This window comes from Crocodylus siamensis, chromosome 11 (genome assembly GCF_052110815.1).
Source record: "Crocodylus siamensis isolate JL-2025a chromosome 11, ASM5211081v1, whole genome shotgun sequence".
NCBI classification, from domain to species: domain Eukaryota; kingdom Metazoa; phylum Chordata; order Crocodylia; family Crocodylidae; genus Crocodylus; species Crocodylus siamensis.
The window spans coordinates 54,002,057-54,019,164 of NC_143405.1; the positions used below are offsets into that span (position 1 = coordinate 54,002,057).

General features: G+C 40.3%; 1 protein-coding gene and 1 pseudogene across 2 annotated transcripts in view; both read right to left on the bottom strand.

Moving 5' to 3' along the window:
- Nucleotides 1-17,108, bottom strand: part of GRM7 (glutamate metabotropic receptor 7) — a 527,701-nt gene that overhangs the window by 365,809 nt on the left and 144,784 nt on the right. The gene's annotated exons all lie outside the window — the stretch shown is intronic.
- LOC149855898 (U2 spliceosomal RNA) lies at nt 3,728-4,010 on the bottom strand (annotated as a pseudogene).

Consider the following 17,108-nt stretch of genomic DNA (forward strand, 5'->3'; position numbering starts at 1 on the left):
TTGGGAAAGGGGACAGCGTAAGCTTAGGGTATAGGGAAAGGTTGCGTGTCTGTGACAGCCACGAGTGATGGTGATAGTCACATGGGTGCACAGTACGGATATTGTGATGGGAATGTGTATGATGTAATGGCAATGATGTGTTTGGGACTGTCAAGTGAGCCATAGGATAGGTTAGGCTAAAGTAATGTGATTAGATACACACACACGAATAGATATATTTTCAAACAAAAAACAAAAACTAAAAAAACTGGGAGATGCCATGATCACCACCACAGTAGAAACAGTATCGGTTCAGGTGCCTCTACTGTACTTGTAGCAGTGGACAGTTGTCAAATTCAACACAAACCTCCAATAATGAGATTTGAGACCTGGAAAATTATATCAAATTTATAATTTTTCCATTTATAAAATCTAATTATTGAGAGATGGTCTTATAATGAGGGTCATCTTATATTAGAATAAACAGCAGTATCATAGATATGAGAGGGGCGAGGAGGGTTTGTTTCTTTTTTGGTCTTTTTTTTTTACATAGCGTGCCAAGCCATATACCATATACCCAAAGAGCTTACAAGCTATATGTTAAGACATATTTCAGATATTATCCCTTATGTTTTACATACAGGTATGTGTGCATGTATAGGAAAGCATAGTAGATGCTTATATTTATTATATGTCATCAAGATGGCCAAGATCTATCAAATCCTATGTGAATCAGAATTATAAGAAGTTTGTAAGCTTTTATCCATTCTTGCTCAAGTACAAGGAAATGTTTTCAAATTCCATGCAACAGCTTTCCATTACACTCCAGCCTGCTGCTTTCCTGCCATAGCAATATCCTTCCATTTATTGAGATGACAGCCACTATGACCTATTCCCCTCTGACCAATTAGCTAGTCATGGTTCTTGAATGCTGTCATAAAACACAGTAAAAGTACTGAAGCAATAAACTACTACTCCTTTTGGAGAAACTATGAATGGCATTGGACATGCTATATATTATCCAGGTCGGATTTGGTGCAACAGTGAAATGAGCGGCATGAGTTATAGGTCTGAATTCAGAAATCATATTCTTAATTCAAGTCCATTTTACAAGCTTTCAACCAAATACCCGGCTTGAGAGAACTGCAAAGACCTAACATATACAGAGCAGTTAGTAACACAGTAGATCAAACAAAAGTTGATGTTTAATTGCCTAGAAACAACCGTGGGTCCTGAAAGAGAGAGAATCTGCTGTCATTACTTACAGAACTAATCCTTACTTGTAAAACTACTGCCATTAAAATCAATTTGTCTACTTATTTGAATAAAGGGCTGCTAAAAGTGGCAGGATATCCCAATGCATAAAGCAAGGGACTGGGACTTAGGAGGAATGAATTCTATTCCTATCTCTCCCACTGACTTGCTAGATCTTGCCTGAGCCATTTTTACTCTCCCATGCCTCTTGTCCCAAGCCTATAAAATGGGTATATCAATACTGACCTACTAGGAAAGTGCTTGAAGATTCAAAAATACTATAGAAGAACAGCTACACCTTAGTATAGGAATATGAACTGCAAAGTCAGATTTGTTTTGCCCCCTAAATTTAAAAAGCATTTTCTATATACAATATGAAAGGTGTAACTTATATTTTGGCTCTGCCATGGCTTAAGTTTAACCTCCATTCCTGCACCAGCAATACTGAAAGGTCCATCCCTAGCATAGCTGATACATCAGCTAGCACGATTTAGGCAATCAGTTTCTGTAGCCAATGGCATGGAAATGTATGAAGCAGCTACATCATGACTGAATTTTCTTGAACAAGGAATATCTGCTGAAATTCTAGGGGAGCATATGTTTTATCAAGACAGCTACTGTTCCTGATGAATTTTTGTTTCAAGCTGTATTTATTGGATTTATTCATAGGGTAAGTCAAGTGTAGTTTTCCTATTCTAGCAAAACTAAGCAAATCCCATGTGAATCCATGAATAATAGCGCATATATCTTTCCTCTGACTTTATGATGAGACTTGACCAGAAGAAATTCCTTACAGCGCTGGACAAATAGCTTACCTTGTCCGGTATCCTGTCTCTGCATATACCAGAAAAAATCCAAGAACTGTATGTGCATATATACCTGTATACATCTCAAATACATCCCTACTTCCACATCTACATCCATAGCCACTTATTTTGTTCACATTTCATTTAGTTTTATTCTCTCTAAATGAAGCAGCTATAACAATTTCATTGTCTTTTCTTAGGCAAATCTTAGGAAAAACAGCTTCTCTGAAAATCAGCCTTTTTTGAACAAGTATCTAGAAACTAAGCCAATCTAAAATTTAACAACTTCACACAAACTTCTGAACTGAAAGCGTTTGCACTGTGGACAGGCACAGGCATTATACTTTTACCAAGTGATCGGCAAGTGGTCTATACCCAGAAGGGAACAGAAGTTTGGCACACAAAGCCAATCTATACCCGTAACAGAACAGAAATTCAGCACACACAGACTGATTTAAAATGGCAAAACCAAATACCACCCTCCATCCCCCATCAAGGGGTAAATAAGTGTTCTGTTCACTACTGATCTAAACTACAGTGCTTGCAGATAACCACGTAACTTAGATCGATTCCACCTCGGGCTTTTTGTACGTCTGTACTTAGCCTGTATGTACAAAAACACAATGCCTTTGAGGAAACTGCTGCAGAGTTTTGACATTGTTGTAAAAATTGCACACCGTTTCAGAACAAAAACAGATGTCCAAATGGAATTCAACTGTTCTTTTATTTTGTGTCCTGTAGGGAATTGCTTAAAAAAATAAATCAGGCCCAATCCATACTATAGTTTAGATATGGAAGACTCATGCATACTCCAGACTAATCCTTTAGGAGGTAAAAACATGCTCCTGGGTTTACCAACCCAGGCGAAGCTACTACACCATACCATTGCAGCTGCAATGGACATAAAATGAATGCCTCCTAATTGTGGTCATTCTCTGTGGTCTGTAAAAATCAAACCAAATATTCTGAACCTATGATTTCTTTTAATATATAATTAGGCTTATTCATTAGCATGTTAAGGTCAGGGAAATTTTTTTTTTAAAGCTGCCTCTGAAATTGCACTCTCAAAATTATATGCACACCCAAAATCAGTATTTGCCTTTGTAAAGGGCACTTAATTATATAAATCACTAGTCAAATGCACAATTACCCAGTTAGCACAATTTCCCTTTGTATATACACTTGAAAAAGCTTTAGAAAATTAGGCCCTTGGAAAATGATACAGTAACATAACAAATAATATTTTACCATATTTACTTGAATATAAGGTGAGGATTTTAGCAGAAAAAGTCCATCACCTTATATTTGCACACAAGAAAATCCCATTACATATATAACCTATCATTAAACTGCTGCCAGAAGCAATATGTGCTTGGTAACGGAAAACAACTATGAAGTTGATTAAATGCAGCCAACACTGAGCATGCCCATATTGGGCAACCATACTGATGGGAACCTTTTTTTTTTTTTTTTTTTTTTTGGCGGGGGGTGGCACCCTACGTGAAAGCCCGAGGCCCACAAACCTTGAAATTCAGATACCCCCTAGTCTTGCTTCCTCCTAGCCAAAAGTCCATGGAGCAGCCAAGGGAAAAATGGAAAAGCAGTCCCCCATTGCCACAAAATTGATGAGAACCCTTTTTATTTTTGCATGTGGCCCTTAAAAAAATAAGCAGTTGTTTTACCAGGAGGGAATAAGCACCAGGCCTGGAGACACTGCAATACCAAGACAGCACTTTGAGAGGCTGGAGCAAGCTCCAACACCCTCCCCCAGTGCCAAAAATGCTGACGGAACTTTTTTTTTGGTGGGGGCGGGGGGGAAGCAGGGATTGGCTCTTAAAAAAAACCCCAAAAAAATGGTGGGCCTGGAGGTACTGCAATACTAGGCAGGCACCAGGAGGGCCAGAGCCAACCCTGACAACCTCGCGTTGGTGCCACAAAATGCTTGATCTTAGCAAAAATCCAAGATGCTGTTTGTTTGCTTTCTTTAATTTAGTGTCTCAGGCCAAATTAGTCAAATCAGTTCCAAATTCCATTAACTGAGCACAGCTCAGTCATTCAGGTCTGTGTGGTGCTACCACCAGCAGATATCCTACCTCCTAGACCCATCAGTCTTCGGTTTCAGATACTCCCAAATCCATGGCAAGGCCCTGGGCTGGGAGGCCTTGCACAATCCTGTGTGCAAGGCCCAAGCCTGGAGGCCTTGGTGTTCAGATGCCTCCTAATCTCACCTGCCCCTAGCCAGAAGGCCATAACCAATAGAAAGCTAAAGAGAAAGCCCGAGATCAATCCCCCTGTTTCCATACAATGTATAGCTAAGATCCTCCCATTGGGAGGCTATAGGAGACTCTCCTAAGGGTGCCTGCCCATGGTGCAATGGACAGGCCTCCACCCATAACTACACCAGGTCATTCAAGGTCAAGAAGATCTCCTCTTTCAGACACAGTAAAACCAACTGGACCAACACCATCAGCATTCCTTTCCAGGCAAGGCCAAGATGTTGACAGAAACCAACTGTAAGGATAGAGTAGGGCAGCCCATCTGAATGAGACAGTGTCCACTGTGCTCTGTCCCCCTCAGACCCAACGTTTTTCAACTGCTAGAAAGCCAATACACTGACTGCATCTGGACTTCTTCACTCCTGCAGCTGAGCAGCTCCTTTCTTTTCTGTTTCTAATGATTCCTGTTTCTTCACCAGCCTTAAATGTCTGGCAAACATCACCAAATATCTAAATAGGTAAGAGGCTCTGTTGCCCCCCTCTTTCAGCCCATAGCATGTAATTAGTATGGGCCTGCCCTCCATGAGATAGAGCGGGACCAAGCAGCACTGCACCTCATCTTCATATCCATTTTTGAAGGATCCCAGGACTTGTGACAAGAACATCCAGTTCCACTTGTGTGTGCACGGCTAATTAACACATGGATCCTTCAAGGGGATGTCTGGAACCAACACGTACTGAGCAGTACTGACACATGAAGTCACCTTGGCTTGAAACACTGTTGATTCTGTTGGAGCCCAGCCCAGTGAACTATATGATGAATCATGAGCCTTTTGGCTTTGGATTAATAGCATGCATATCTTGTACTATGCATAAGGAGGTTCAAAAGTGCTGCTTTAAAGTGTGTTTATAGAGTACCTCTGATAAAAACTTATCAACTTACCAAGCATCAATTCTGCTTGAACTAAGCTATGGGTACTTATACAAATTTACCTATATGCTAATCACTACAAGTATGTTGATTTCGAAGTCAGTGTTTTCAAATTAGCAGTGCGGTGGGTTGTTTGTTGACATGGTAGAAATATACCTTGACAAGGTAATTTCCCCCACTGAAAAGAGCTAACACTACTGTTGAAGTATAGACATACCTCAAGAGGCACAGTAAGGTCTCATGGCTCAGCATCAGGGCATGTTAAAGTGGCTTTACACCATGTTTGTTCTTCCATATCCTGGATTAGGGGACCAGAATGACTCCCACATACAGGTTTCCCTCACATTATGCTGTACATGTGTTCCTGGAAAATGGCGCATAACTTGAATTCACATAAAGGGAACCCACTTTACATTGCAACAAATAGGGATATGTTCCAAGACCTTGACTGTACTGACCCCCAGACCCATTTCTACCACTTTTACAAGACAATTTTGGTACTCACCAACAGCAGACAGTACACACAAGCACAGGGTGTTGGTAAATGTTTAGTTAGAGGGGATGACAACTACAGAAACACGTCGCAGACAACGAGCGAGGAGCACAGATCCACACAGGAAATTATTTTGGTGCGCGTCACTCCTCCAATGCACCACACAAAGCAGCTGACTGCAGGCTTCCACCACACTGACTGCATAAGAGTGAATTTACCTCACATATAACGAATTTTTGGTATAAAAAGGGTCATCGCATACAAGCGAATTCGCACATACAGAACCCGCATAAAACGAGGGAAACCTGTAACTGAGCCTAACAGGCATTCCTAAATTACTAGCACCTCCTTAGCTTTCTCCTTAGCTTTCTATAACCAATAGAATGCTAAGGAGGCTCTAGTAATTTAGCCGTGCCTGTTAGGCTCAGTTATGTAGGAGTCATTCTGGTCCCCTAATCCAAGATGTAGGGGGACAAATACGGTGTAAAGCCACTTTAACACAGCACAGAATCTCGGCACCAGAAGAGATATTGTGTCAACATAAACCTCAGATAGACTCCTAGGTGTAAACAAAACAAGCCCTTCCTTTAAATCAGATACTGAAAAGAACAGGTACCATTTGGTTTTTCAATATGTTATGTTTTGGAGTTCTTAAACATATACATCTTTAACAATGGCTTTGAATTTTAGCAGGACTGCTAATACACTCATAGGACAATAAAGCTTCAATGATTTGTAGAGTTCATGAGACGTGATCAGTGTATACACACACACACACACACACACAGGTAGGTATGCATTAGTTTTATTATATTAAAATAGGAGAGCCCTTGTCAGATATATCAGTTAAAATACCATTTGTGATTGTCCCTCCACTGCACTGGAAACATGCACAGCTCTCCCTATTTTAACTCCATCCCTGATAGAAAAAAAGCGTGACAACAACATTAAAATGATAGACAGGGCTCTGCTAAAACTCATTTGAAATATTAACAACATATCAGAAGTACTCCACTCTTTTGTGCTAATGTCTCAAATCAATCTTTAGCTGAGCTCACATAAGGTGATAGATGTACTGGAACCTTTCTAATGCATGCTTTTTTGTGATCATACATTACAATGAAGATGCCTACACAGTGATGCCTTCCCGCCTCTCTTCATTTTGATTAAAATTAAGCATGGGAGGGGAAAAATATGGATGTCCTCTTTCACTTTCATTTGGGCATATACAAAAATGTAATTAGACAAAGACTGTAAATGAAGGATTGAGAGGGAGCAGACAAGGGACACATCTTCTTGTTTTGAGCTGGCTTCTATCAATTCCTAAGCCGAATAGGGCTATGCAAAAAACACAAAATAAATGTCTCCAGCTCAAGGACTTGCCAAGAAAGCCTGGCCTTGTCACCAACTACCAGAGGTCCACATGTATGCATTTGTTAAAGATGCAATTTGGTTAATAATAATAATTTTAAAAGCTTAGGAATAAAATGAATATTTCATCTAAAAAAATTAGAAAAGTCCTTGAAAATTCCGCCAACCAGGAAGATTATAATACAATTCTCCATGCTTTATATAATGACATACAAGGATATGACATTTCTGAAACCTGTAATATTTGTATCACCCACTTGGGCATCTTCATTTATTTGACATCCTGAATTCATGTTTATTAAAATATCCTAACTGAGGAGGGAAACATGTTGCATAAAGTATGTGGACTGGAGCAAAGTTAAGTCATTTTCAGAAGATGACTTAAAATAGTCCGAGGTGCTGAACAGAAAAAAAGAGAACTATCAGTAAGTATCCTTCACTAAGCTGCTGAATAATATAGCTAATAAGTACTGTAGATTTATCCTTATTAGTCTGTGCCCAACCTTCTACATATACAGGTCTCATGCTAAAATCTACCTTCTAAAATCTAAAAACCTCAAGCTTGTGCAACCTTGAATGAAGTTCAGATTGCACAAAAATGCTGCATAAGCTATTGAGTGAGAAATCCAGTCTTTTGAATAAGTATAAAAACTTCTTGACAAACACTTTTAATTTAAAGTTGAATGTGTAAGTGTAAGTTATAGAACACAGGCAAGTACAGATACTGATTTGAATATGTGCATTCACTACAGTGCTTTACAATTACAATATATAAAGCCTATATCCTTCTGATCACTAGCCAGCTGCATAGCAGAAAAACATTACTCTTAAAATCTGTTAGTACAAAACATATTCCTAAAGTTTGTTTTCAGGTTTCATACCAAAAGTGTATTTTCTTCCAGAAACTATATTTCAGCACTGTGAAATCCAAAATTGCAAACAATAATTTTCAGCAGTCACAGGTTATAACATTAAGGATCCAAACTCACAGAAATAGTCCCCAAATTCACATTAATTTCAGTGGAAGCAGGCTGAGGCTAACTCTCCTGGAATGAGACATCCGCCCTCCTCCTCCTCCCCATCTCCTGCTGCATTAGGCAATTATCTACAAATTAATCCCAAGGGCAGCAGCTGTGCTTTTAACAGTAAAATAATGTTTCTAGTGTTCTCTTCCTTCCTCACTTCCCTCCTTCAGATTTTTCAGATGTTTTTTCCACTTAAAATGTGTCAGAATACTACACAGGAATATTTTCCTATGGTAAATAACTGTAGTTTTGTTTCTGCTCAAGAAAAATTAAAGCTCAGAGAACTTAAACATTTCGTCTGTGCAAAGTTGGACTTCATGTAAGAGCTCCTTTTTTTGCCTGTGTAAACCATGCTCTTACAAAACACACCCTTGTTTGGAGTCCATTACATACCCTCAAAGGAAGCTATAGGTATTAGTCATTTTGTATGTCATACCTTTAAAAGGCTTATCTGTGTGGGAAAAAGTGACCTATAGGTAGACATGATGAATGTCTAATGAATAGAGAGCCCACTGAAAACATTTTACATATCCGTGGTCACTGCCTAAGGCCCCATTTACACTAGGAACATTTTCTATTCCCCACTGTTGCTCACACCAGTTTAATAAAATAGGAAGCATTGTTGCAGACAGGCTGCTTTAAGCATTTTTAGCATTGTGCCATGTAATTCTGTTCCTAGCAGATCTAATCAACATGGTGGTGAAGACAACTGGCAGCAGCCAATGCTTCATTCACTCCTGGTCTCTCAGAACTGGAAATGTGAGGGTCACTGAACAGATGTTAGCAATAGTGGGGCATTTTATATACTCCAGAAGAAGCTTCCACAAGGAAAGTTGGAGGGTGATGGGTCTTATACATGAACAATGTTGTGCCCCCATACCCTTAAATGAGGTCCAATCTTTTGCACAGCCACAAAGTAGAGGACTACATTATCCACGCCAAATCACTAAGTAGCAGCAGGTCAGATACAGATGTGATATAGCACCTAGAAACGTGTAGTTCCTCAGTCTCATTGTGATTCTACACATTCTGGCCTATGCAAAGGACTTGTGCTCGTTATAACAGGACTGTGCCAATAGCAAAAGCACATGCACTGAGTTCCCTTCAGAAAAAGCTTTGGTGTAGGATTTTCATATTTGGGCCACTTTAACTTCATCTTTAGCCATTTATACCTTTTCACTGAAGGCCCTTTTCCTTTCTTTATTCCATTCTTTTGGCAAAAGGTTTATTTTACTCTGAGCCACTGGGCACAGCAAAACTTAAATTATTTCACTGTTTATATCTTTGTACAGTACCCGCTATATTGTAACAGACACAATACTGACTGAATTCAAACAAATCCCTCCTCAAATTATTCAAAGACAGCACAGGAGTAATCCTGAAAACTACAGCTAGTCCCAGTGATGTCAAGCCGATAACACTCACTTTAGGGCAAAGGGGCATCATACACACACGGGAGGCAATATTCTAGAAGGGACTGGACCTTGGAAAACGAGACTGCGTGAAAAGTCAATGATTATTGAATATTTTGGCCATGGCTTTTAGAAGTCATGCATTAGGATTTATAGTAATGTTTAACTATCTGAGATCAGGAAGAGAACCAATGAAAGAGAAAAATTATCCTACAGCTGCCTACTTGGGGGTTGTTATACTTTTCTTTAAAACAACTAATGTTGGCCAATGCCAGATACTGACCTAAGAGCAATTCCTGTTTCCAACCTAACCCATTAAGCAGCCTAACAAGTTCATTATACCAGATACAAGCATACGTTTAAAAGAAACTCTGGGCTTCCTTTTGCTTGCAGTGGGCCATTAGCATTTGGCAGATAGAAGGCCCCCAGGCTGGAGGAATGCCTTTTCCCCCTTACACTGAAATCCATTCAAGTGTATCAAAGGTGAAACTATCAGAAATTGCCACTCCCCTGAAGATGAACTGTAACCACATAGTCACCAAAGCAACAGCAGCAGCTTGACAGCATATGCAAACAATAGGAAATAAGTTAACTTACTTGCCTGGAGCATCCCGGGGGGGGAAGAGAGACATTTGGGGCACAAATGTAGGTCAAGCCCAAGCCAAAGTGGTATAATGTACATTTTAGTGACATATTATATATGCCAAATGATTTTGCTTCATAGGATCAAAAGAAAAAAAAAAAATGGAAAATTACTTAGAAAAACTAAACTGCCTTTATATTATCCTTTATTTTCCTCCTTAATATTTTAATTAATAGGATAACCCTAAACACAGTATCTAAGGTTTTTCAGGCCTATTAGTGCTGTTTTGATAAAGCTGTGCTATGTCTGTATTCCCAACAGACACTTGGAGCTACAAATCTCCAGTCAAGAACAGTACCTCTAAGCCTTCATGTTTTCCAGGCATTAATCTGGAATACTCAAATTTAACTGTATGGTACAAAATCCATTATATGAGGCACTCTGCTTAAAGGTTTCACGTGCTACAGAAATTACAAATTGTACAAGGATAAATATTTTACAATTAAATTAAAATATATATATATATTATGCAAAGGCATTTCACTCTCAACAAATGATCTATGTAAAGTGTATCCATGAATAATTTTGAACCACAAACTATAAAGAAAGATGCATAGGCTATTAATATACTACAACTCTGTCTCACCGAGCATAGAAAAACACCTAAAAAATGCAAGTAAAGTTAATTTGAAACAAAGAGATTACAAATTAAGACCCCAATTCAGCAAGGTACGGAAGGTACAAGGTACAATTCAGCAAGCACGTGTCTATTTTTAAACAAGGGAGTAGTTCCTTAAATGTGACTTATTCACATGCTTAAAATTAAGCAATGCCTGTCTGCAACCCACCCAGATTCCTCCTCCAAAGCAATGGTTGTCTAGATCCCATCATTCTTTACACATGCGGGTGGTTCATAATCTCACTGGGCAAATCCAATCCCAAATGGACAGGGGGCAGAGAGTTATACACAATAAGATTTATATACAATGTAACACATAAGTGGATTTTTAAAATGATGAACATGGTCACATATGGACTTAGCAGAGGTAAATTTCAGTCAGGAAGGAATTTGTGGAGTTCCTATTGATTTGTATCAGTGGAAAGGAGAGGACAGTCAGGCATACTGTATCAGTTGACGCTTTCTACAAAGGTTTGAGATGTCAATGACCCTGTAGGCAAATCTGCTCTACTCTGATTTTCATTTTAATGTACGCTAGTGTTGAGTGAATGTGATACTCATAAAAAATGAGGCACTGATAGAATTAGAAAGTACCAAGGATTTAATTTCACCTTTATATGCACACTTAACTCTCATTAAGACTAATGAGAGAAATGCATCAGCGATGATTGTGACCAACAATCATTCACCTGAATTTTAGGCTTCATTAGAAGTGTAGAGCTTGGCCAATATCCATCAAAAGACTAATGCTCAGTTCTTAGTAAAACTGGATTGTTTTTTGATTGGCACTGAAATCCCCAGTGTTGGAAGTGGGGCATGTTGGAGGCAAAACAATGAAAACCTGAGACAAAGGAACTTCAGCACTCTTAATTCTGAAAAATGCAAGTTAGAGATCAAGATCCTTCTTGACCTTACGTGCAGTGGGATTCCCTAATGAGATACCCATTTAACTGTAGTATGTCCTGAGACAGGAATCTATTTAGAAAATACGACAGAGTGACATCTTTTTTTGGCATGTTATGTATAGGAGGGTACTTACTGAGAACTGGAAAAGATTCCTAAAGGTTGTAATATTTTATTGCAGCACTCAGAGTCTTTAAAATAAAAGCTGGATATTTTTCTATAAGATATGTTCTAGACGAGCTGGTTCCTGACAGCAATTATTGTGGAATTATGGCCTGTGTTATGCAAGATGTCAAACTAGACAACAAAGTTCATGCTATTCGTTCTGAAATCCTTCAGCTTCTGTGGCTCTAATTTTTCCTGGTTTTCCTCCTATCTCTGAAATTGTTCCCCTTCAGACAATCCTCCCAACTGCCACTGCAACTTCCTGCAAGGGTTGCACAGGGCTCTGTCTTTGGACCTTCTCTTTTTCCCTCAACAAGCAGAAATTCTATTAACACTTGCAGGCCAACAAACTACAGCTCTACCTTTTTATTCCAGATCAGTATCCTTCTGCTGAACTGAAATCTAGCCCTATCTCTTTGGCCTCACTGGAGGTTTACCCATCAGCAAGTTTATCATAGCTAAAATAGAGCTCTGTCTTGCCCCATATATGCCTTTCCCACTGCCTCCTTTTTCAGTCACTACAGATAGATGCCACCACCACCCTGCCTATTCCTCAGACAGGACAACAACCTGATGGCCAACAATCTGGGCATGGAGATTCGTTCCAAATAAGATATGTCCTTTTCTATCTATCGAGACACCTTCAAATCAGGTACAACTATAATAAAAATAGGCTTGGCACCAAAGGCCTAATCCTGAAAAAATTTAAAGTATCCAAACTTTATTTTCATAACAAAAACAGGCCTGGCTCCAGGGTTACAGTGCCTAGGCACAAAATCCCTTGGAATTTCTGGTTTGACATAAAATAACCAAATTAATGTGTGCATGGCATGGGTTTATAAAGGTAGAATTTTGGCTAACAAAACAAAATGTGGGCAGCATGGCAGCCACAAGAAAACCAATCGATGGTACCCAGAATGAAAAGTTATCAAAAGAGAAAAACTACAAAAGGAGAAGTTTTCAAAACAATGAATTGTATATATTCTGGGCACTGAAAATTTTAGGTAATGTATTTTGTAATCAGCTTGCTTGCTTTGCCTGTATTATTTTTATTTCCTAGCACTGTGTATCAATAATATTTGCCTATTATGAACCAAAAAAGTTGTGGCAAGTCTAAAAGTTATGCTCGCCCAAAGCAAAATATCAAAACTAGGTTAAAAATCCAGTGCCAACACTCATCACCTCATATTTCAATTATTCAAGATTCTTTTCGTGTCCGACTGACAAATTCAATCTTGTCCCATTCACATCCACCCAAAATGTGGCTTCAGGAATTATTTTTCTAGTTCATCACTTTGACCATGTCACCTCACTTTGAATCCCTCCATTGGTTCCCTTTTTCCCGCCATGTCAAACATAAGCTCATCTTCACTTTCATGCTTCTACTCCTACCTACCCATCATATTTAGCTATTGAGATATTTGCTGCCTCCAATGTACCCATGATGGCAACCTTCATCACCTAACCATTGTTTTTTTTTCAGATAACCACCTGTGTGATTTCTTCCACAATGTCCTTGAAGCTTGGGTAGAAGCTCCTTGGAAATATTTTTTAAAAAGACCCTGATTATTCTTGTCACTAACCTGTCCGTGGAATACCCCTAGAGCCTCAGGTTTCTCCCCACTGTTCCACTGCTCATCCCAAGGAGCAAACCAAGGTTTACTCCGGGATAAAATCTTAGCCTCAGCTCCACTGCCCTTATCCCTGACCTCACAGCTATAGCAAGGAAATCTTTGCCAACTACAGGTGGTTTTCCCTTGGGTTGTGAAAGGGATGTATCCTCTGACAACCCTAAACCAGTGACGCCAGGGATTATACTAAATATACCCTGTTCATATAGTCTTCCTCTAAAACATCTATAACTTGCAACTGTCAGAGACAGGATACTGGGCTAGACAGATCGTTGGTTTGATACACGTTGCTCCTTACGTTCCTATTTTGTCTCTTGTATATACTTAGATAGTAAACTGTTGTGGGGCAAGACCTGTGTTTCTACAGGAGGTAGCACTCTAGACCCCTAACTCCTCCCTGCAGCAAGTAGTGTCAGGGCAGGAGCCTGTGTCAGTGATTGCAGCCCACTCTGAAATCCATAGTTCTGTCAAGTGCTAGCAGCTGGAGTTCGCTGCTGCTGCTGGACAGAGAGATATCACCTCAATTTTTTGATGCCAAAAGCAGGAGGTTTTTTTGCCCACTCAACAAGGGCATCTGCAACAACAACAAAAATGCAGTGACACCTCCTGTTGCTGTGCACTGGAGTCTCTGAAGCCAGACAGTCTTGCCAAGAAGGTACAGGGGAAAGGGAGGAAGAGAAAACTGTCCCCCACATAGTCCTGGCCAGTTACACCTCTGGAGTAAAGCAAATACAGTAGTCCCCTCCATTAAGCTCTACAATTGATTTTGAATTCAGAGAGACAGATCTAACTCTGCCATTTAGTCTGTCATGACACAGCTGATGACGATGGCCAAGGAAGACAGTTAAAAAAAAATAAAATTCAGGTCATAGTTCAGAAACCTTTAATCATTCCTGATTGAAACAAAAAACTCTAATCAGTTCAAGAGATGTTTTGTGGGATATAGTATCCACTCTTCTGCTTGCTTCTTTATGACACAGCTTTAAATGCGAGAAGCCTGCCTGATTGCCTTCTGGGAAACACAGCTGTAAGTAAGGATGGCAATTCAACACGGATGATCTTACAGCATAGGCGAGTCTGAGAAGCACTTTACTTTCTTCTCATTAGGGTTGAATTCATGTCTGTGAAGAATGGTTTTAAGAAAGCAAGTGCACCGCTTAACCTCTCTTTTAAGAGCTAAAAGTGGGACTCAAATGATGCATTGGTCTTGTGCTGGCCCTTTGCAAAGGGATGGATTCCAGAGAGACCATTTGGTTTTTCATAGTCTAAAATAAAAGTGAAAGTGCCTGTGTCAGAGAAGCCTAACACCAAAACCTTCATAGTGCCCATATTTCATAAAGGAAAAAGGAGGATCCAGGGAGCTACAGACTAGTCAGCCTCACCTCAGTCCCTGGAAAAATCATGAAGCAGATCCTCAAGGAATCTATGTCTAAGTACTTGGAGGAAAAAATGGTGATTAGGAACAGTCAGAATGGATTCACCTGGGGCAAGTCCTGCCTGACCAACCTGACTGCCTTCTGACATGACTGATTGTGGATGCAGGGAAACAAGTGGATGTGGTCTACCTTGATTTTAGCAAGACTTCTGATAGAGTCTCCCACAATATTCTTCTGGGCAAGCTAAGGAAGTAAGGGCTGGATGAATGGACTGTAAGGTGGACAGAAAACTGGCTGGAACATCGAGCTCAGAGGGTAGTAGTCAATGGCTTGATGTCTAGTTGGCAGCCGGTAATCAAGTGCAGTGCTCCAGGGGTTGGTCCTGGGGCCGGTTTTGTTCAGTGGACCATTGTTCTGATGCATATCTACTTTACTTATAAGCCAGTTCCCAAAAACAAACCTCTAAATGCCATTTTCTAGCCATTACCTTCCAACCCTAACTTTCTATGATTCTGCAATTCAGGATCATGCCCTCAGACATGAAGAAAGATGAGCAGATATAGCAGGAGACGATGACGGGGGAGGATTAGCATTATAGGACAGGTACACAGAGGACATTTGACACTCACTAGAGATGCAAGAAGCATGGGAAAGTAGGATACAGACATGGTTTTAAATGAATATCTATGACTCTCATTTCCTCATACTTTATCTAAGGTCTTCCAAACAGTGCATCACACGGATGTAATTTGTCTTATGCATAGTTACAGAATAAGTGCAAGGCAATCTCACTGTTTCTTTCACTGGCTTTCTTTACCTCACCATTACATTTGCTAGCTAAATAATTACATTTCTTCTTATCTAAGTGATGGGGAAACAAATTTAATAACAGAAATGCAACTAGAAAGACAAATACTTAGGGGAGAATAATTTTTAGACTTAACTTCACAGACTCGATAGATTATTCTGGACATTGGATAATTACTAGACATGTCTTTATCGCAAAGTGCCCGAACATTCTAATTAATCCAAATTGCTTTCTAAGGGGCATGCTATTAGACATACGCAGGAGCAACTTGCTACAGAATAATTTCATTTTTTTTTAAATAGACTCACTTACATTTTCCATCATTCTACAACCTACCAAAAGTCAAACCACTGAATGCCAAAAGTTCCACTATTCACAGTACACACATTTAAAGTCTGATGGCCCAGAAAGAAATGGAAGAGACCAGACTAGAAAATAATAAGCAGCAAAAGGATATTAGCTCACAGTGAAATTTGTGCAACAAGGAACAGGAATAACAGGTAACATTCTTTAAAAAAAAAAGTGTTTCTGTGGGCCAAATTATATAGTCCTTTAAGCCAAGTAGCATCCTTTAACGAATCTACTTTTTCCCTAAACGACCTAGAACAGGGGTGGGCAATATACAGCCCAGGGGCCAGATCCAGCCTGCCAAAGGATTTTACCTGGCTTGTGGTAGGTTCTTTGGCCCTACCCAGCCCAGTGCGAGGGGCAGCCCAGAATGGCCAGTCCTGCCATCCCCGGGCATGCAGTAGCATTAGGGCAGCATAGTGGGCGAACTCACTTCTCGGCAGCCCCTGCAACGGCAGCTTCTTCCAGCTGCTGCTGCCAGTTTCCAGCACTACTGCCAGCCCCAGCCCCGCTTCCAGGGAACCCTGGCCTATCTGCTACATACCCACCGCCAGGGGTGGTGGATGGAGCAGACAGGTGGGGTCTCCTTGGAGACCAGCCTAAGACCCACGCAATTCCCAACCCTAGCCCCAACTCCACACACCCACCCTGCTCACAGATTCTGCTCCCCACCCACTCGCAACCCTATCCCATCCACACTCGGCCAAGGGGAAGATCCACTTAGGGAATGCTGATGAGCTGTTACAGGCAAGGAGTATTTGGGGGCGGGGGGCAAAGGGGTGGTTGACCTCGCAAGTGACAGGTCACCAAAACTCCCAATTACCCACCCCAGCCTAAAGACTTAAGGGAAGCCATCCTCTTGTCCTCACTGGCCTCAGCTGTTTGACTTGGTAGAGATGCTGCTAACTGGCATGTTCCCACTGCTCCTTGAATTCTTAGTTTAACCCATAATACAAAAATAGATAAGTGAAGCAAACCACATATGATCCCATGTCTTCCTCACTGTCATCTCTGCCCTGTATTAGATTAGTTACATTCTTGGGGTGCGGGGGAGGTTAAACAAATACCAATTTCCTTTTCAGTGCTACTAATCATGTATTTGGGGGCGGGGGGCAAAGGGGTGGTTGA